This window comes from Amblyomma mixtum, chromosome 5 (genome assembly GCF_055824585.1).
Source record: "Amblyomma mixtum isolate Tamu chromosome 5, ASM5582458v1, whole genome shotgun sequence".
Lineage (NCBI taxonomy): Eukaryota > Metazoa > Arthropoda > Arachnida > Ixodida > Ixodidae > Amblyomma > Amblyomma mixtum.
In genome coordinates this window covers 142,760,520-142,781,143 of record NC_143016.1, presented here as the reverse complement: position 1 = coordinate 142,781,143, position 20,624 = coordinate 142,760,520, and the positions used below count along the sequence as shown (strand labels likewise).

At 49.2% G+C, this 20,624-nt stretch overlaps 1 pseudogene; it reads right to left on the bottom strand.

The window, feature by feature from the left end:
• Positions 1-2,959: 2,959 nt before the first annotated feature.
• Positions 2,960-20,624, bottom strand: part of LOC149343945 (arylsulfatase B-like) — a 53,841-nt pseudogene continuing 36,176 nt past the window's right edge.

Genomic DNA, 20,624 nt, shown 5'->3' with positions numbered 1-20,624 from the left:
CGCCTCCTGCTCGCCCGGAAGAGCGTCATCCTAAAGAAAAGGCCCAAAGCACTGTGTACAAAAATTCCTGTTATCAGTGCCCGGCGTTGCAAGTTGGGGCAAGAAAGTATTTCAAGGAAACGATGAAGGAGCACAAAGTTGATGTCAAAATTAGCGACGCGCAGTGGCCAAGCACTGCGAGGCACGTGTCCACAGAATAGTGACGCAATCATTGTGCGCTGGAAACCAACCCAAATACGCGCACAAGGCTGCTGCTTCACTCGTGGCGCGTTCAGCAGATGCCAGACAATATTAATCGCTGCCTCGGAAACGTTCGCCCTTCCTAGATTTGCAGTTTAGGTTCAGTGAAGTAGTTGCCAACTATGTGTGTGTTTAAAAGCCAAGTTAGCTGCAACTCGCCCGCTGCCACAACTTGATGAAGAAGCCGAGTAAGGTTGAGGTGTTTTTTTTGTAAAAATTCGGTTGGCATTCATTTCTCTCATAAATTTGCATCCGAAATCAACGTCGAACGCTTTCATTTTGATCGCTTAGCTACGATTAAACGAGATGCCGCATATGAAGAGCTTCGATGCTTGCTTGCTTGCTTGGACACGTCGAATCGAGTATAAAATCACTAACCGAGCCTTCCTGAGCACGCCGCAGGTGGTCTGGCCGCACCTAAGCTGAGGAGAGCGACACATACTTGAGCCACTATAAGGTTTCTGCAAGGGCTAAGTGAGCATGTTTCTACTTTTAGAAGAGGCGCTTCTTCGCAATGGTGACACGCCTCTCATGCGCGAGAAAATCGAAGGAACTGTGTCATGGTTCAGCCGCGCCTTTTCTACAGAAATCTCCAGAGATCACACTAGGGACAAGCTCTGCATGTAGCCGCTCTTACGAAAGTGCTTCGAGCAGAGTAGGCTTGCTTTAGTCGGCTTGAATTCTTCGTCACAGCAGCGAGTGCTTGCGCTGGGAGCTTATGATCTTGCGGAAAACAGTGGAAGACGACACAGTCGCGGCCGTAGTTGTTCGTGGACACGAACGCAGGGTACTACTTCGTGTTGAATCTGATTCTCATGGTCGGCTGACACGCTTTGTACGTCACACGCACGCAATACGAGAAACAACGCGCGCTGAAAGCTCGCTCGGGTGCGCCGAAGTATCCCCGGCTCCTCAACGTAACGTCACGTTGGCCGACATGGAGGAGGTTTCCCTCTCCGCTGTTCTCCTGTCCTACGCTCGCGCGGGGCGCGGGAGATTTGAACATCGCGTTTTTAATTTTTGATTGCGCCACTGTTTTAGCCAAAATCGAAAAAATAATTTCACAGATGTGATCAGCAATGACACTACTTCAAAACCCTAAAATATTTGCTGATTAGAAAGCCGCCTCAGTATCCCTTTAAAGCCCTCACCGTAAGGCACCAGTGTTTGCTTCAGACTTACTAGCTAACTGGCTTCTAATGTGAAAGCATTATACGGCTCATCGGCAGCGAAACCCGATGTCCAGAAAAAGTGGCGTCCCTAAACCCACGCTATCAGGCAAAGAAAAATGAAACTCCTTTATAACGTGCGGGGAATCGAGCCCGGAATTTCAGATTCCGAGGCAAGCACGCCACCAAAAGCCCGCAGGCGCGCGTAGCTTTTGGCGAACAAAGCTGACCATTGTGTATGCATAGCCTGACGACTGCATGGTAATGTGCAGGTGTCGATACGAATGACAGGTAAAGAAGAAAAATAAATACAAATTAAGAAATGCAATGCTTTTTAATTTAAGGAATGTAATTCGTATTAAGTTCTCTCCATAGTTTATTCTGATGAGGAGTTTCAGTTCTCAATATCCGCATGAAGAAGTAGGAGGGAGGTTGGAACGTCCTGAGGATTTTCTCTCTTTATCCTGTAGTCCTGTCTGAAGCCGTTTCCTTCTTTACACAATGACCGTGGTCACGCCTTATTTGCTTAGGAAATGTAATTCTTAAGAATGCAATTCATTGACTGCAAAATGTCCGGTTCAACATAACAAGTGAGATCAACCATGCTATGTTCTAGCAAAATACGTTGAAGTGGTTATAATAAATATGTTTCACTAAAGATTCCTGGCTAAACGCTGAGAAGCAGCGAAAAATTTGCGTGAGCTTCCTTGAGCGTAAAACAAAAAAAAATGTTTTGGAATGAAGCCATTTGCAACACGTAAACCTGCTTCGTAGTGCTTGAAAGCAGGTGGATTGTGCGCTGGCCATCCTTGCCAGCTTGTTGCACACTGACTCCAACGGCCCAGTCGTATGCCAGTCTCCTAGTGACACTGAATACAGAAGCATCAAGATGCACGAAGAAGTAGTGGTGGCATCCGAATCCGCATTCACGGCCACATGCTCTTATTAGGAAGCAACTAAAATTATCGGCATTAGCACCCAGTTAAGGAATCTTATAACCAAATTGTCCTTTTTTTGTGATCAATTGTCATGAATCGATTAGCGCTCTGTGCTTGGAACCTTTTGACCTTCAGTTATTCTTCATTTTACTGAAGAAGGATGGATGGCGGGGCGAGTTGGTAAAAGTTCAATGTGGGTGGTACAGCGCAAAACAGACGAAAGCACAAAAGAAAGACACCACAGACGAGCGCTGTTGTGTCTCTTTCTTTTGCGCTTTCGTCTGTTTTGCGCTGTACCACCCACAAAAAACTTCTTTTCATGATTGTGAACATCAGGGCTTTAATATTTTGCTTTCTTTGGGCTGCACTGTTAGACTATGAAGCACAAGTAATAACAAAATACGCTAATCATAGAATTGTTGTAGACGTCCTTGACTCATCTGGCTCCTACCCTTGGCTGTGCCAGTCTTAGTGGGCCGGGGCTTCGTACAGTTGTATCTCACAGCTTTCAGTCCTGGCTCCTCCTTCTACAAATAAAAAATAAACTTAACTTTACCGGAGCACCTTTACTGATCCACTTCGATAGTAGAGCCTATGTTTATTGCGCTATGGTCATAGTGGAACATCGTCCTTCCAAGAGACCCACAAGCCTCCATGACGTCACGGGAAGGACTCTGGGTCTTGCTTGAGGTTGGTGGGCTTGGCGGCGCCCTTCTCCAAAGATTCAAGACGATCTTGCAGGCGCTTTACCACCTGCAAATAGGGGCGAAATAAAAGGCTGCATTTGGTGCATATATGCTTGCCTTTTCTTATTCATGTTTTATGCCTCAATGTGCAATATGTGTATATGCAACCCACAGCAACTAACTCCGCAAGGACGCACTAGTCCGGAGTTGGATGGCGGCGGGAGCTGGGTGCGTCAGCCAGCTTGTTGTGGCCAGCTGCAGAGACATTGTCTTTTTCTGCGCCCGGAACGATGTTCATTATTCTAGCTTACATTCTTTCTGCCAGAACTATAACGCCATGCTGAAGAAATAGTGGTTACTACAGCTGTCATCATTCTTATAGTGGCTTGAATTTTTCTGAACGACGAAAGAAAATGGGTAGTGAGGCATACTGCTTTATTTTCGATTTTCTCATCGGAGTAGTGGTGCGCAGTTCAACAATGCTTGCGTATTTTTTCTACATATTGGGTGATGAACAAATGACGGTTTGGTTTGGTTTATTGGGGTTTAAGTTCCCGAATCAACTCAGGCTTTGAGGGACGCCGTAGTGAAGGGCTCCGGAAATTTCGACCACCTGGGTTTTTTTACGTGCGCTGACATCGCACAGTACACGGGCCTCAAGAATTTCGCCTTCATCGAAATTCAGCCGCCGCGGCCGGGATCGAACCCGCGTCTTTCGGGTCAGCAGCCGAGCGCCGTAACCACTGAGCTACCGCGGCGGGTGAACGAATGACGGGCAGCATTTTAAGTACTTTATCCAGGCAATGCTAGCATAAGCACAGTCATTGTATATTAAATGTGCTCCAAGTAATTGCAGAAACTTCACGCCGTTACCTTCGGAATTTCTTCCGCAAAATTTGCCGTCAGAAATCACCTAATAGCAGTTGCAATAAAATGGGCACGCATTATCTTGGTTGAACCAATAATTAGGCAGTAAAAATTGTAAAAAGATAGCAATTTTTCTTCTTCTTAAACAGCTTCTCTTTTCTTCTTCTTAAACAGCTTATATTACACATAACACCTTTCCGACTTAAATGCAGAAGTTTTGGCTACTTCGACCAGTCACGTACGCAGGAGGGGTGGCTTTGCCTGGTGGTTTCCAAATCATGCAGCAAAAATTTTAACTACAAAATATTAGTTAACCCTTTATAAAGCGCGAGCAGTGTGCATATCTAACAATCCGACATATGGTAAAACGGCACTCATAATTAGTTTTGGAAACGAACGACATCACTTTCAAGCCGTTTTCACTACTTATTTTGTAGAAAAATGAATACAGAGCTCTACCCATGAGTTTGTAAAATGATTTGAGATGGGTACTTATCCTTTCCTTAGTCTAGTGGACGTATTATGCAAGTTGTATTAAAATTGAAAACTGCTTAAAGAAGTACTATAAGGCAGTTTGCTGATAGGAAAAACGCTCAAAAGCTCAACAATTTTCATTTTTTTTGTCACCAAGATTCGGAGAGCGCATCTTGTATGTAAAAACATATAGAACACTTAAAAAGGCATATTATCAAAACAGAAAAGAAACACACCGAATGGATTGTTTGATAGTATTCCGCCAGCAGAAATATGCTATGTAGAAGCGTTGTTAGCCGCCAGTTGAAGCAAATGGGACAACTTTGTCCCGCTGCTGCACAAAGGGTTTAACCAACCTACTAGTTAGCCTGTCTTAGCTGAGTTCTGATACGCTACACCGCTTAAATTGCTACGCCGAAAAATGGGCTTTTCTGCCTCAAAACGCCCATTTTAAAATATTGTAGAACTTAGGCAAAGCACCCGGTATCAACAATCCATTCCAAAATATTTTTCTCGTCTCACAGAGCACTTGTAAAGGCAGACGGTCGTTCACCGCTAGCAAATGCATTTAAGTTTAATAAGAGCATGAAACGTATGCAACTTCATTCAAAAACAGATATGTCTTCAAAAGGGCCCGACAGATGTGTGTATCCCGACCAGACGCTGTGTCAGCTGGCAGTTTCTCAGAATGACAGAAAGGTTCTCTTAGAGTCCACATGCTGCCGGGTGCACTATATTTTCTCATAATGCAGCCATTCAAACAAAACCGTCTAGACAGCTCTACGTTAACAGCACTTCTGAAACGACGACATAAGTGAAAGAAAGCGAACCGCGCACCGTTCCAGATTACCGTGCAGGAATACCGCCAGCCCACTCCAGGGTCACCCCCAATCCTTCTTCAACACGTGGTTGCTGTGTGTATAGTAACACAGGCTACATATTTTCCGTTTCGTAATAACGACAGTTCGGCAAAGGCATAGCTTATTGCGTTAACTGCCTACAAGTTTCATTCCGCATACAAAACTTGGCATCGCTTCGGCTCAGCTGGACAGAAAGGCTATTCCGTCTAATGTGTAAAATGAGAGCGCGAAGAGCGATTTTAAACGCCGTTTATTGGCCAAAACTATGTGCATCTTGCATCGCTTAACATTATTTTTTAATTACGCTCGCAACAAAGGCGATGCTTTAGAACGCACTATGAAGACCATTTGCGCATACCAAGGTTCACAACACGAACCTCTTTCAGGGTGTTTGCACAGATTAACCATCATTACTTCGATTTAACTTCGCTTGACGAAGCCTAATGCCTTGCTTTGCTTCACTGAAGAGCTATTGGCGTAGCTCGATGTGTTATCTTCTTTTTGTGTGTTCTTTTTGGTGTAGTTCGAAAACAAAGTCCTTTCTGACACATATTTCGCATTCTAAGTGGAGCAAGCAATCTCATATTATGATATTTAACTGAAAGCAAGTGAAGTTTACTTGAAGCATGTACATCACATCGCTGGAAACCAGGGGAAAAAGCTGTAATTTAGATAAAAAAGAGCTTTTTAGCTTCATAGAAAGCACTTTTTCAAAACACAATTTGCACGAAATCTTGAATAGTATGCATATACAGCTTATCTGTAACTGATACGAGGATAATCAATGAAATAACATTTTTTCAACACAACTTAGGCGAATACAAAAAGCAAGCAAAACATCAAAGCAAATCAAACCACGTAGACAGTGTTATATAATAAAGAGCAAAGAAAATTTTGCATATGGTGAAAAACGCTGTTATACAAAATTTATTGTTTGAAATTCGTAATTATTGCGTGGACGTGGAACGTACCACAATTTGCACGATGACGAGTTTCGTGGCCATGTACATTTTTACGCAAGTAGATAGTTTCGTCCAAAAACAGCACTCCAACTTGAGTCAATGATTTGTACATTTGGAGGATGTGGATCTTATTAAGCGATGCAAGTATGATTTTGCGAATATATTTAGAGTATAAGTGACCAGAATAAAGGACTTACATCAGGATTTTCATTGGCTATGTCGTGGTACTCGCACGGGTCCGCGATGATGTCATAAAGACAGGGCCCCGGCACGTCACAGTGCTTCTTGGTGGAATTCTCACCGCATTTCACAGGCTCCGAGTAGACGTCATCTCCTAAGCCACATTTGGGGCTCACACCACGGTTGACGAGAACCTTTTTTTATTAAATGGGAGAAAGAGTATCACATAACGCGTTTTAATTACCACCGCTGAGCAGTAGCCTTTACTTGCAGTACACGTTGTGCAGAGACTGCGTATAGTACAAGATTACCACAAAGCTCCACCAACGATGCACGCTAAAAATATTTCAAAAATGTTTGATTTTTTCCTTTGTTTTCGAAGAATCAAGCTCGCATATCTCATTGCACTGGCCATAATCTTCAACTTGCCCGATTTGGTGCCCACAAAACAAGTTTTCTGCTTCCACCAGCGGTCCCCGAGCAGCAATACAATGCGCATTGAAATGTCTTTTACCATTGCATTACCACTTGCTACTGCCCCAAGAGCTTGCTCATTCAGCGCGCTTAATTCATTCATGGCTCTTTCATCCCTTAAATTCTAAATCTGCGCCACGTAGCGCTGCTGTTTCTCGATTGTTCCTCACGTACGCTTTCCTGTAATGTCCCCGCAAGCCAGCACTGCTAAACACCGCACATTCCAAAAAAATGGGGCCTCTACGTGGAGCTTTCAGAAGGTATGCATCTCCTTTCCTGCAAGTGAACTGTATTTTTGCGTCGTTACAAACCTTGTAAGCCTGAGAACTCTGGCAGCTTTGACGTGCGCGTTCGGTCTCTTGTGCTGGAGGCTCTCGTGCACCCGGTATGCTGATCCAGTGCGACACACCACGCGGAAAGCGGCCAACGACAAGCTTATATCGGTCCTGGATTATAGCCGCATTGTTATCAACTGGGTCTATGTTCAGGAGAACCTCGCTTCGGGGTGCGGCATTCCCGGGATTCTGCAGAGACTGCAAGTGGCTGACGCCGTCGATTCCAGCCAGCAGTGACAGGTCCCCACCTACGTGAATCATAGTTCGTGGAAGTGGCTGGTCACAGATTTGAACAGTCACCAGATAAAAAAACCTGCACGTAGCTGTTCACGCGCATCGGCAGGGTCAAAATTATTGACGGCGCCGTTTTCGCCAGTTGCGAATGCGCAGTAGCGGTGGTCGTGTTTCTACCCCCCCCCCCCCCTTAACTCTCTTTGTGTGTTCCCGTCACACCTGTGTCCACTTAGGCCATGTCCAGAGGCAGTGCGTCGTTCTGCGAAAGTGGTATTCATACACGCGCTCCCATGCAACCTCATGACAGGTGGAAACGAACACGAGGGAGGTATTCAATCCTGGATTCCTGGTACCACCACTTCTGCCTAACTGCCACGACGTGTCTTCCGGAGTTCCCCTTAAACGTCACCCAAGGCACCCAAGTACTGACCTTGCGACATTGTGTGCATCTGTCAAGGTGACATGTCTCAACGCCAGCTGCTACCTGCGGAGACGAGCGTCTGCCAAGCGCCTGCCATTCAACCGGTCCTAGCTCTTTTGTCAACCGCGGGGTGACGCCGCAGCAGGTGTTCGCCTTTGGGGAATTTCCTTGGAACAAAGATATGGAATCCACCTGGCCGGAAACGACTAGCCCAACAACACGCGCTTCTGGACACTTCCAAGTATCCAAGGGCCTCAGCGGATGAAGCGAGGTGACGACGCGGCAGGTGTTCGCCCATCTTGTTTCCTCGAGACAAGATATGAAATCCACCTGGCCTGACGGGCCACTTCCGACTATTCAGGGGCCTCAGCCGAGGAAGACGACGAAGCGGTGAACGACCTTGGAGCACCCGGACGGAGTCCCTACGATTGGTTGAAAAAGGCGGGAAGATCTCGGGAGGGTCTATTTAAAGCGCACGAGCCGTTCATCGAGAGCCATTCCCGGAGCGACTCCCTGAGCGATCCGCTCAACGTTTCCCTGAGATTTCTCAGTTTTTACCTTGTTTGTCATTTTTGTAAATAATCATGTAAAAAATGTAATTACAGCTTTTCCTTCACTTCCCCTACTCCCCGTCTCCGGCCCACGTCCCTTCCTCCTTCGGCACTGCGGCGGTGCTCTTGTACCCGATGCCTGGTGGGACACGCTACTAGCTCGGCAAAACATATCAACTGGTGGCAGCGGTGGGATTCTGCTACCTCGAAGCATATATCAACTGGTTGGCAGCGGCGGGATCTTCCACGCTTGGTCCTGGCTTCAGCAGGGGTGAGCGCTTGACTTTCTTTAAGAATCTGCCAGGCTTGATAACTCTGGAAATTTATCACTACCTGTACATTGTTTTTCTGCACGTGCTCGCTTAAGCATTTCACGTAGCAGCTTATTTTATGAAAGTCCTCGTTCGGAAGTTGCCATGGATTTGAGCAAGCTAAAGAAGCCAGAGTTGATGTTGCTGTGTGAAAAGCTGGGTATTGAGGCCAGGAAAAGTCACAGAAAGCCGCAGCTGATTGAGGCTATTAAGGAATGTGGTGCTAAGGAGGAGGGTGACAAAATTTGGGAGACCTGGGAGGTCATTCAGGAAGGAATCAGGAACGCTAAGGAGGGAATCAGGATGGCTAAGGAGGAGGCCGTCAGGGTTGAAAAAGAACGCCTTTACCGCAGGGAAGCCGCTAAGGAGGAGGCTGACAGGATAGAAAAAGAACGCCTTTACCGCAAGGAAGCCGCTAAGGAGGAGGCTGACAGGATAGAAAAAGAACGCCTTCGTCTCAAGGAAGCCGATGAAAGGCAACTTGCTTTAATGCGTTTGGAGTTGCAAATTTTACTGGCGAAGCGCGCTGAGAGGAATTCGACATTAAATCAGGAGGTTTCGGCGCGAAGTGAAATTAAAATCGTGAATGAAAACTGCGTGTCTTTGCCCATTGCCCGCGTCGCAAATGAGAGCCCGCTCGGGGTGCGTCTGACCGAGGCAGCCGTCTCCCAAAACCTGCCTAAGCAGCATCCCTCGATTTTCTCAAATTTCTTGGAAATGCTGCCCGAAGAAAAAGGCCTTTGTTTTGGAGATAATGCTGCGCAGGTCCTTACCATTTCGAAGGCTCGTGAATTCGCAACGCCAGCAGAGCACGTAGTTGATGAGGGCAAACCTGACAGCGACTGTGGAGCTCCAAGATAGAGAGCGGCGTTAGCTGAAAAGCGCGATGCCGCGCAGATTTCCCTTGAAACCCAGAAAGGTGTAGGCGCAGCGCCGAGATGTAGTCCTCCAGAAAGCAGTCGCGCGCTGAAAGCGACAGATGAAAGTTCTACTGTAAGCGAGGAATGCGCCTCATCGTTGCCTGGAAACAAAGATCAGTTCAGCGATAAGGGAACGACAGCCACTCGCGACCGAACACCCGAAAACGAGTTATGCTCCAATGAAACTAGTGTGTCTTTGCCTATTGCCCGCGTCGCGATCGAGAGCCCGCTCGAGGTGCGTCTGACCGAGGCTGCCGTCTCCCAAAACCTGCCTAAGCAACATCCCTCGATTTTCTCAAATCGCTTGGATATGCTGCCTAAAGAAAAAGGCCTTTGTTTTGGAGATAACGCTGCGCAGGTCCTTACCATTTCGAAGGCTCGTGAGGTCGCAGCGCCAGCAGAGCACGTGGTTGAAGAGGGCAAACCTCAACCTGTAAGCCCGAAGCCTGTAAATTCTCACGGTGATGAGCTAGAGCAGGCTTTGTTACAAACAGACGATGAGACGAACGCCGCCGACTTCAGCTGTGACGGCCCCGCGCTACCTAATGACGAGCCAGCCCAGGACTTACTCACTTCTAGCACAGGGGTAAAGAGCACCGATAGTAGTGCAAGCTATAGTGAGTCTTCCGAATCAGGCGCAAGTGATGAGCTGGGGCTAGGTGAGAAACTGAAAACGAATCTAGTGTTGCCCCACTCAGATGGCTTTCTCGAACTCCTTCGTGTGGACAGAGAAACGTTCACCGCTGAGCAAGAGAAAGACCAATCTCTACGCAACTTGAGTCACGAAAGTGACATAGGTGTATGACGGAAGAACATACCTTTCCAGCTCCGTTCTGGCTTGCTGTACCACCAGTATAAGGATAGGAAAGGTATCCAACACGACCAACTTACTGCCCGCGTCGCGATCGAGAGCCCGCTCGAGCTGCGTCTGACCAAGGCAGCCGTCTCCCAAAACCTGCCTATGCAGTATCCCTCGATTTTCTCAAATTGCTTGGATATGCTGCCCAAAGAAACGCTGCGCAGGTCCTCACCAGTTCGAAGGCTCCAGAATTCGCAGCGCCAGCAGAGCACGCGGGTGAAGAGGGCAAACGTGGCCCTGTAACCTTTATAAACTCTCACGGTAGTGAGCCAGAGCAGGCTGGATCACAAACTGACAATGAGGCGAACGCCGACGACTTAACCTGTGACGGTTCCGCGCTGGCTAGTGACGCGCCCCGCAAACCAACAGCGAGGGTTTCCACGGAGCGGAAGCGTATAGAGGTGGCCAAACGGGAAGAGTTAATTAAGGGGAAAGTGCGGCTCTTGTTGACTGCTCGACTGAAATCCGAACCGCGTAGCCGCCCCAATTTGGCACCTCGGTGCTCAAGAGTTCGCACCCGCTCCGTGGGAACACAAGCCAAGAGAACGCAACGCGCGAACCCAATCTGAGAGAGACCGATACGCCGGCACGGCATTCGCACTCGTTCGTTCCCTTCTCGCATTCTGCTTTCTGAGCGTCAGCCAAACTTCAGAACCGCGAGACTTGGACGAGGAACAGTTAAGGGTCCAAAGCTGAAATTCCTAGCCTTGTGTCCTGTTGCACCTGCTAGAGCAGCAATCGGACCGCGGCCGCGCAGGGGGCGGCTGAAGAATAGGAACCAGTAAATTCCTCTAATCGTAACGCTGTTTCTGGACGGTTTCGAGGAATAATCCTATTCAGTTTATTGCTGGTTTCTTTTTGTTCATTTAACTCTCCTGTACAGAAGTGCAGGCTGAAATTCCCAGCATTATGTAATGTCTCATCGGCTAAAGCAGCTGTCGGACCACGGCCGCGCAAGGGGCGGATACGAGGCATAATCTAATATTGAGTTTAATGCTTGTTCTTTGTCTTTTGTTCATTACACTCTCCTATGCGAAATGAGAGCGAAATTTTGGAGCTTGGCATTGCGGGACTCAGTTCACATGCGTTGCCGAAAGGTGCGAGGTAATGGCAACGCTGATGGCCTCAGCCGAAGCTTTCCCGTGTAATGCCCTTTCCTGACTTCCCGGACGTTAATTCGCTAGGCAAATTTGTATTTTCTTTTTTTTGCTTTGCTTTAGCGGGAATCATTTTTTTTCTGTTTTGTATGTGTGTTCAGGAGCTCCACCTTCCCTTTATGCTCTCACGGGAGGTGGCTTTCTGTGACATAAATCGTGCTACGGCACCCCCCCCCCCCCCCAAAATTTTAGGTAATTTTTCCCTTTTGGCTAAACAAGCTCTGTGTATTCTGGTTTGATCAAACTTGGAAACTTTCGGAGGAGGACGTAAATTTCACGCGACAACTCATTTACTCGAAAGAGTCTTTGTTGACCGAAAAGAGCTTGACACTTCTTAAAGTCGGTTTGGCGCTTTCTGCTTGTTGGACTTTGTACCTTGCTGGTTGAGACCGTTACAGTTGTCAACTAAGCAAGAAGAACCTTTGGGCCCAGCTGTGGCCAAAAGCCGAACGGACACAACTCTAGGTCTCTGCACGCAGCAGCGTCGGCTGCAACCACTACGAGACCTCTTCGAGCGGCGGACGTGCTGTTGTGTTTCTACCCCCCCCCCCCCCCCCCCCCTTAACTCTCTTTGTGTGTTCCCGTCACACCTGTGTCCACTTAGGCCATGTCCAGAGGCAGTGCGTCGTTCTGCGAAAGTGGTCTTCATACACGCGCTCCCATGCAACCTCATGACAGGTGGAAACGAACACGAGGGAGGTATTCAACTCCTGGATTCCTGGTACCACCACTTCTGCCTAACTGCCACGACGTGTCTTCCGGAGTTCCCCTTAAACGTCACCCAAGGCACCCAAGTATTGACCTTGCGACATCGTGTGCATCTGTCAAGGTGACATGTCTCAACGCCAGCTGCTACCTGCAGAGACGAGCGTCTGCCAAGCGCCTCACATTCAACCGGTCCTAGCTCTTTTGTCAACCGCGGGGTGACGCCGCGGCAGGTGTTCGCCTTTGGGGAATTTCCTTGGAACAAAGATAGGGAATCCACCTGGCCGGAAACGACTAGCCCGACAACACGCGCTTCTGGACACTTCCAAGTATCCACGGGCCTCAGCGGATGAAGCGAGGTGACGACGCGGCAGGTGTTCGCCCATCTTGTTTCCTCGAGACAAGATATGAAATCCACCTGGCCTGACGGGCCACTTCCGACTATTCAGGGGCCTCAGCCGAGGAAGACGACGAAGCGGTGAACGACCTTGGAGCACCCGGACGAACTCCCTACGATTGGTTGAAAAAGGCGGGAAGATCTCGGGAGGGTCTATTTAAAGCGCTCGAGCCGTTCATCGAGAAGCCATTCCCGGAGCGACTCCCTGAGCGATCCGCTCAACGTTTCCCTGAGACTTCTCAGTTTTTACCTTGTTTGTCATTTTTGTAAATAATCATGTAGAAATGTAAATACAGTTTTACCTTCACTTGCCCTACTCCCCGTCTCCGGCCCACGTCCCTTCCTCCTTCGGCACTGCGGCGGCGCTCCTGGACCCGATGCCTGGTGAGACACGCTACTAGTACGGCAAAACGTATCACGGTGCATAGCTAGCGTGCCGGGGCCGCCGCCGCGTCCTCTCCATCGCCTGTCTCTCTCTACTCGTTGCTTTCGCAATCCTCCAGGTTTAACCAGAGCTAAACCACTGCCAATTTTTTTGAGTATCCGTCAAATGACCTCCACCGCATAGTGGTTCTCCTCGTTAATCCACTCTCGCCATCCGGATGTTCGGTCACTACCCGAGTATAATATTGATGTATACCCTCACAATTTCCAACCCATCAACGCGTAACTAAGCATCTGTGCCCTAATGAAGCTGTTGAATATTGCGTATGTTTTTTGCATAATAACATGTGCTGTGTAGGTCCTTAATCATGCATTGCAGTTTGTCCTCTTTGGTGTTATCAAGGCAATGTCGTTAGCAACTAGCAGAAAACTACTGTATTCTCCATCAGCTCTTATCCCAAATTGTTCATAATTCAGTTCTCTGAATATCTCGTGTAAATACGCGGTGAATGACACAAGTGAATTCGTGTCTCTTTTTCTAAAACCATTCATATTGAAACTGTATCGCTTCCTGTATCTATGCTGGCTATAAAGCCGTCATAGATATTGTTTGCAGTATGTTTAGCATGGTTCTTGAACACCGTGGTTCTGTAGGCTGCATGACTGCTGGAGTTTCCGCTAAGGTTTCCGCGTTTTGTTTTCGGCCGGTGTGGCTGTGCACTTCTAGCTGTTTTTGTTTTTGTATTGTGCCTAGCTGATTTTTCTGATTGTGAAAGCGCATATATGCATCACTGTCAGAAAAAAAAATTCAATTGAAGTTTGCGTGTGTGTGTGTGTGTGCGTGCGTGCGCGCGCGCGTGTGTGCGTGCGTCTGTGTGTGTTCGTGCGTGCGTGCGCGCGCGCGCGCCCGTGTGTGCGTGTGTGTGTGTGTGTGTGTATGTGTGCGTGTGTGTGTGTGTTTGTGTGTGTGTGTGCGTGTGTGTGTGTGTGTGTGTGTGTGTGTGTGTGTGTGTGTGTGTGTGTGCGTGTGTGCGTGCGCGCGTGTGTATTGCCTCGGGCTGTCCGTTGTGTGCGGAAAACAGTTTCATAAAAATTTCTTTCTCGCTGCCTGTAAACGTCATACACTTAAGAATGGCCTGAGAGGCGAATTGGCGCATGATGAAATGAACGGCGACGCAACAAGGACACTAACAAGAAAGGGGGCACTACATGTGCACACTGCTAACTGTTTATTGCATGGATTCTGGGCAGGAGTCGCGATCAGGTGGCACGTGAAATCCTTGAGGCTTTTATGATCAATAAGAAGGGAAGCATTTGTGTTAGTGACTCTTCTGTATCCCTCCGTAGAAATTAGGTGCCCTTTCTTGACAGTTTTTTGTGACGTCATGTACTGTGCATTTTTTCAGCCCTGCATTTCTAGCGGCCGTCTGTTGTTTGTTTAGGCATGTTGTTAATTTTGATAGTGTTTTTTGTCTTTTCCGTTTTGTTCTTTTTCTGGTTCTGACTGCTTTTGCTTTATGCTTTTGACTCTGCCTTTGCTACGATTATAATTTCTTTTTGTATGCTTTTGCTTCTCATGTTTGACTCTGCTTTTGCTAGGATTCTTTGACACTGCTTTTGCTACGAGATGGCCTCCTCTAAGCTCTGTTATCAAAAATCAGTTAGTTTTTTCTGCAGAGGCTAAAGGTTTCTTGTCTGTTATCCTCATGTTGCTGCTTTTTTCTACGTACTGGGTTCGGAGCGATAATGCGATGAGTGTCATGCCTGAACTGTATGTTTAAATATGCCACCTTTCCATGCAATAAACAGTTGGTAGAGTGCGCATGTGCTGTCCCCTCTCTTCTTAGCGTCTTTGCTGCACCGCCGTTCATTTCGTCATACACATACGTGTTGGTTATAATTTCAGTATTTCTCTACGGACAGTGGGCTGATAATTGTGTAATTTTTGAGATACTTTGAGTCCCCTTTCTTATCTGTTAAAAGCAGAACGAGGATAATTTAAGTTGTCCTGTATCGATAAGGCACCTCGTTCTATTCACAAAGTCCTCTCACTCACAGCAACCAGAGCTTCTATTAGAGAAGACAAAACTACGAAAAATAGCTGTCCCCGTCAGCGGCCAATTTGACAAAGAGCATGCGAGTGTTGACAGCGATTTCTTGGCGCGGATTCCACACGCTGCCATAGCGAAATGCCCTTAAAAAATATGGCGAAGCGTACACATGTGTCTAGGAACTTCATGAGCTTGAATAAGGAGTTTGAATGCCGTCTACTGGTCGAATAAAATTATTTAAACCAAGTTTTCTCTGCAATAAATGCCTTTCACTCCATGATTGAGGAAGACAGTAGAAAATCAGAAGAGGGACAAAAGAAGGTGAACCTCTTATATGCTTTTATTCTGTCCGTTGTCCGGTTCTGCTTGGATCAAATACAAAATTTCTGGACATGGGCATTTCATATTCCAAAACTGTAAAGGACTGTTTTAGAAAGTCTGAAGGTAATGGCTCCTTCTTCCGGTGTGTGGCAAAATATTTGTCTTCAAGTTTGTTTTTCTCTTGCATCCAGTAGTCAAGACTTGCATACAAAAACAATGATACGTTTTTTTACGATAGGAAGCACGTTAATAGCATAAATTGCAAGCGTGCCTAGGGAATATGTGAGGATATATTTATTTTCAGAGTGAAATCGGACGATGTATCAAAAAATTGCGTACACGAACTACTTCCGGTTGAAAATGCGTTTGTCCAGAACTCCTGGGTGTGTTCTTTACATCGTTTCTTTTTAATATTCTTTCTAGTGCCTGCCTTTCTATGCATATGTGCTTTTATTAATAATTGTGAATCATTTCTGCTCCTCTCAGAAGCGAACGAGCATGTGTAGCTTGGCTTAATTTCGCGTTTCAATTCTTTTTTCGGTTTTGTGTCCTACGAGCTATGTTCATTTCATACCTGTATGTGAACGTCACTAGTGTGCTTCTTATTGATGTTGTCGTATCTGATTCTGCCTTGGCCGCCAAAAGGCAGCCGCAGTATTTTATAAATAATAGTAATAATAATTTAAGACCGCCACATAGGATGAGAGAGCGAACAAAATTGCCTGTGGCTTAGCGCGAAGACTGGGTGACAAAAGTGCGCGAAGACTGGGTGACAATATATTCGAGTCCGAGACAGCTACCCCCACACGTTCTAAGGGTGTCTGGGAGCTACCCACTTAAAAGTGCGCGAAGACTGGGTGACAATATATTCTAGAATATATTGTCACCCAGTCTTCGCGCACTTTTAAGTGGGTAGCTCCCAGACACCCTTAGAGCGTGTGGGGGTAGCGGTCTCGGACTCGAAGGAGATGCCCTCGACTCAGCGTGGCAAACTCACCGGAGACCAGCCACCAAGTGACAAGAGGTTTTTGGGCGTTCGGTGCCCAGCTTTCGCTGATCGCAAGCCAGAGAATGGGTCGGAGCCAGAGGTTTACAAAACAAAACAAGGTTTATATAGCAAAGAGGCGATACAGAGGATTACACAATCACTAGTACAAGCACATACAAAGTGATTAACAAACGATGCAACTCGTGCAAAGTTAAATTAGAGAGAGAATACAATACAGAGGCAATATTGCACCTAAAGTGCACTAACACAAGAGAGAGTGGTAAACAAACAAAACACAATTTGTTCACCGGGCACTGCGGCAGTCCGACGACCAGAGTTCCATGACGATGCCGTCCCGCAGACTGGCGAATGTTGCCTCGTTGGTCCGTGGCTGGCCGAGTGGTGTTTTCCCCGGGAGTCGAACGGGCGCGCTTCGATGAAGCTTAAACGGCGGTCCGGACTGACTGATAGCGGTCAACGTAATTCTTTATAGGCTCGCTCTCCCGTCTGTTTGTTCGCGCCCGAGTAGGCGCGCACATACACGCAGCATTGGCAGTGCTGTCTTCCTTTCCTCTTCTCACCGGCCGCGCGTCCCCATTGGTCAGAGGTCGGGGGTCGCATCTCGAAGTTTCGAGCGTGTTCTTGAGTGGCGCCGACGCCGACGGGCGAGGGGGACGTGTCTTAGTGCACGCAAGGCTACGCCCTTTCCCCCCGTCAGCTGTAGAACCGACTCGCATGTTCGAGAATAATCGGCGGGGATGACTCATTTCCTCGGCGCACGCCGCGGCGGTGGAGAGAGAGGCACGCGCTCGGCGGGGGCTTTCCCTCTCCCCCGTCGGGCTCGCGCCGGCGAGACGCCGTGCGCGCGGCGGTTTTTCTTTGTTTGTTCCTAAAATGCGCCGAATTTTGTGACAAAGGGAGACTGCACGGGATATGCTACGTGTATGTGAGCGCCTACTCTGGCGCGTAGAACAAACAGACGGGAGAGCGAGCCTATAAAAGAAGGACGTTGACCGCTGTCAAGTCAGGTACTCAAGCCAGACAAGCCTCCAACAGCACTGTCGTCTTACCGACCAGTGGCCCTAACTTCCGTCCCGGGCAAAGTCTTGGAAGCCATGGCCCTCGACCGTCTAGAGTGGATTGGCCACCTAACCAGCTCCTTCCCGGAGCAGCAGTCAGGTTTCCGGCGTCATCGCTGCACCGCTGACGCCATCGGAGACCTTGTCTCCACACTGGAGGAAGCAAGGCACAATAAACAAATTGTCTGCTTGGCTCTCCTAGACATCAAAGGCGCATTCGACCACATCCTCCACGGGGCCATTCTTGATGCTCTCACCTCCATGGGCGTCACTGGCCACCTCCTGCAGTATATCAAGGGCTTCCTGTCCGATCGTCAGGCCCTCGTCCGCCTGGGCACCACCACCAGTACGCCAAGGCACATCTATCGAGGAGTTCCCCAGGGGAGCGTACTCAGCCCCCTACTCTTCAATTCAGTCATGGCCCTTCTACCCAGGCTCCTTCCACAGGACCTCCAGCTGCCAGTCCGCATAGCCATATACGCGGACGACATCGCTATCTGGTGCCAAGGTCCTCGACGACAAAGGGTCCAGACCATACGCAACGTCCAGCGGGCAATCGACATTCTTGCTACCTTCCTTGGAACAGCAGGACTGAGCCTTTCTCCAACAAAGACAGAGGCCATGCTCTTCAACAAGAGAGTGGGCGCCCGCTCTGGCACTACCTTCCTATCCATAGAGGGCCACTCACTTCCATGGAGGACGGAGGCAAAGTACCTTGGCCTCAGGATCGACAGCCGTCTCACCTGGCGCCCTGCAGTTCAGCACTACCTCAGGCAGGCCTCGAGGGTTCATGGAGCCATCCGTTCACTCCTGGCAAGAGGCAGGGGCATCACCACCAAGCTGGCTCTCCACCTGTTCTCAAGCATGGCCGTGTCCCAGTACCTCTACTCCCTCCCACTCGTCCATCTCACAGAGGCCCAGTACCTGGCTATTGAGAGGAAGCAGCGGGCCAGCATCCGCCTCTGCCTCGGACTCCCCCGTACTTCCCCCGTGGCTGCCACCCTGGCTGAGGCGGGCTTTTGGACCATGGAGCTCCTCTCCAGACGCACAGCCCTTCGTCATGTCGAGCGCCTCCACAACGCCACAGATGGCCGTCCCCTCCTCGACCGCCTCCGCACTAGGCCGCACTCCCGCATGGGCCAGATAACCGAAGCCTTCGATCAACTCGTAGGGGGACAACCTGAGGCAGTACCCCTCCCACCCCGCCCTGACCAAGGCCACCTTTACACGGTACAGCTCTCCCTCCCCAGATCCCGTACCAAAAGCAACACTCCACCATCTGGCCTCCGTCAAGAAGTGGCCGCACTCGAGCACGAGCAGCCTGCCGGAGCAGTCCATCTCTATACTGACGGCTCTGTCGTGCCTGGGCCCTGCCCGTCTGCCGCAGCAGCCTGCACTGCCCCCTCCCTCGGCTCCAGCAGAAAGTCCAGGCTACCTTTCGTCGCTTCTTCGACCACAGCGGAACTGGCAGCCATACACCTGGCAGCCGATATCCTTATGCACACAGCGGAAGTCCGTGTTGCGGCAGTCTGGACTGACTCCAAAACTGCCCTTCAACTTCTCCAGAGACCCTCCAAAGGCACCCCATCGTCAAGAGACTAGCGGCCAGGCTGGATGCCATCGTCAATAGAGGGACCACCATACACCTCTGCTGGGTCCCAGGCCATGCTGGAATACCTGGCAACGAGGCAGCTGATGCCCTGGCAAAGGAAGCACACAACCCCTCCACTCCACTCTCAACATCGTTGTGTCCCCTGGACCTGGCCAGGTCAATCACCGACCGCCACCTGCTCCTTGACCACCCCGACCCCAGGGTCGCTGAGGGTCACCCGCCACGGGCACTCCCTTCTTCGGGTCTCACCGTCCAAGAGAGGAGGCTCCTCCTGAAACTTCGTGTGGGATGCGCCAGCACGGGCTCTAGACTTCAGCGCCTCGGCCTCACCCCTTCTCCAGCCTGCAGCTACTGCAACAGCCCTATGGAGTCCCTGGAGCATCTTCTTTGCGAGTGCTCGGCCTTCTCAGCTCACAGAAACAAATTGGCTGCAGGCTTCCGCCTTCTGGGTCTACCCTCCTCCTCGCAGGAAGATCTCCTTTTCCCTGGAGGATACCACCCCATCAAAGCCTTCCAGCTCCTCCTGACCTTCTTGGAGGAGACAGGTCTCCACGGTCGTTTCCAGGCCTAAGGAGCACAGCGAGTGTCATACGACACACTATGCGGCGGCGCGCTCCTCTTCTATCCTCTCTTTTCTCCCCCTCCCCCCTACCACTATCGGCACGCTGGCAATGGGCGTGGTGGTCTGCCACCAGTATATAGGATCGTGCCCTCCCCCTTTCCCTCTTCAATCCACTCACTCACTCACTCACTGTCAAGTCAGTCCGGACTGCCGTTTAAGCTTCGGAGAAGCGCGCCCGTTCGACTCCCGGGAAAACACCACTCGGCCAGCATCGGACCAACGAGGCAACGATCGCCAGTCTTCGGGACGGCATCGTCGTGGAACTCTGGTCGTCGGACTGCCGCAGTGCCCGGTGAACAAATTGTGTTTTCTTTGTTTACCTCTCTCTCTTGTGTTAGTGCACTTTAGGTGCAATATTGACTCTGTATTGCATTCTCTCTCTAATTTAACTTTGGACGAGTTGCATCGTTTGTTAATCACTTTGTATGTGCTTGTACTAGTAATTGTGTAATCCTCTGTATCGTATCTTTGCTGCATAAACTTTGTTTTGTTTTGTGAACCTTTGGCTCCGACCCATTCTCTGGCTTGCGACCGGTGAAAGCTGGGCACCGAAGGCCCAAAAACCTCTTGTCACTTGGTAGCTGGTCTCCGCTGAGCTTGCCACGCTGAGTCGAGGGCATCTCCTTTGAGTCCGAGACCGCTACCCCCACACGCTCTAAGGGTGTCTGGGAGCTTCCCACGTAAAAGTGCGCGAAGTGTGGGTGACACCAGCGATCGCCGGGTCGACCAAGAAGGTCTGATTCGGCGAGCAAAACTGGCAGCAGCATCCAGCGGAGCCCTGGACTAAGGGCAACCGACCTTTGAGCAAGATGGACGAAGCCATCTCA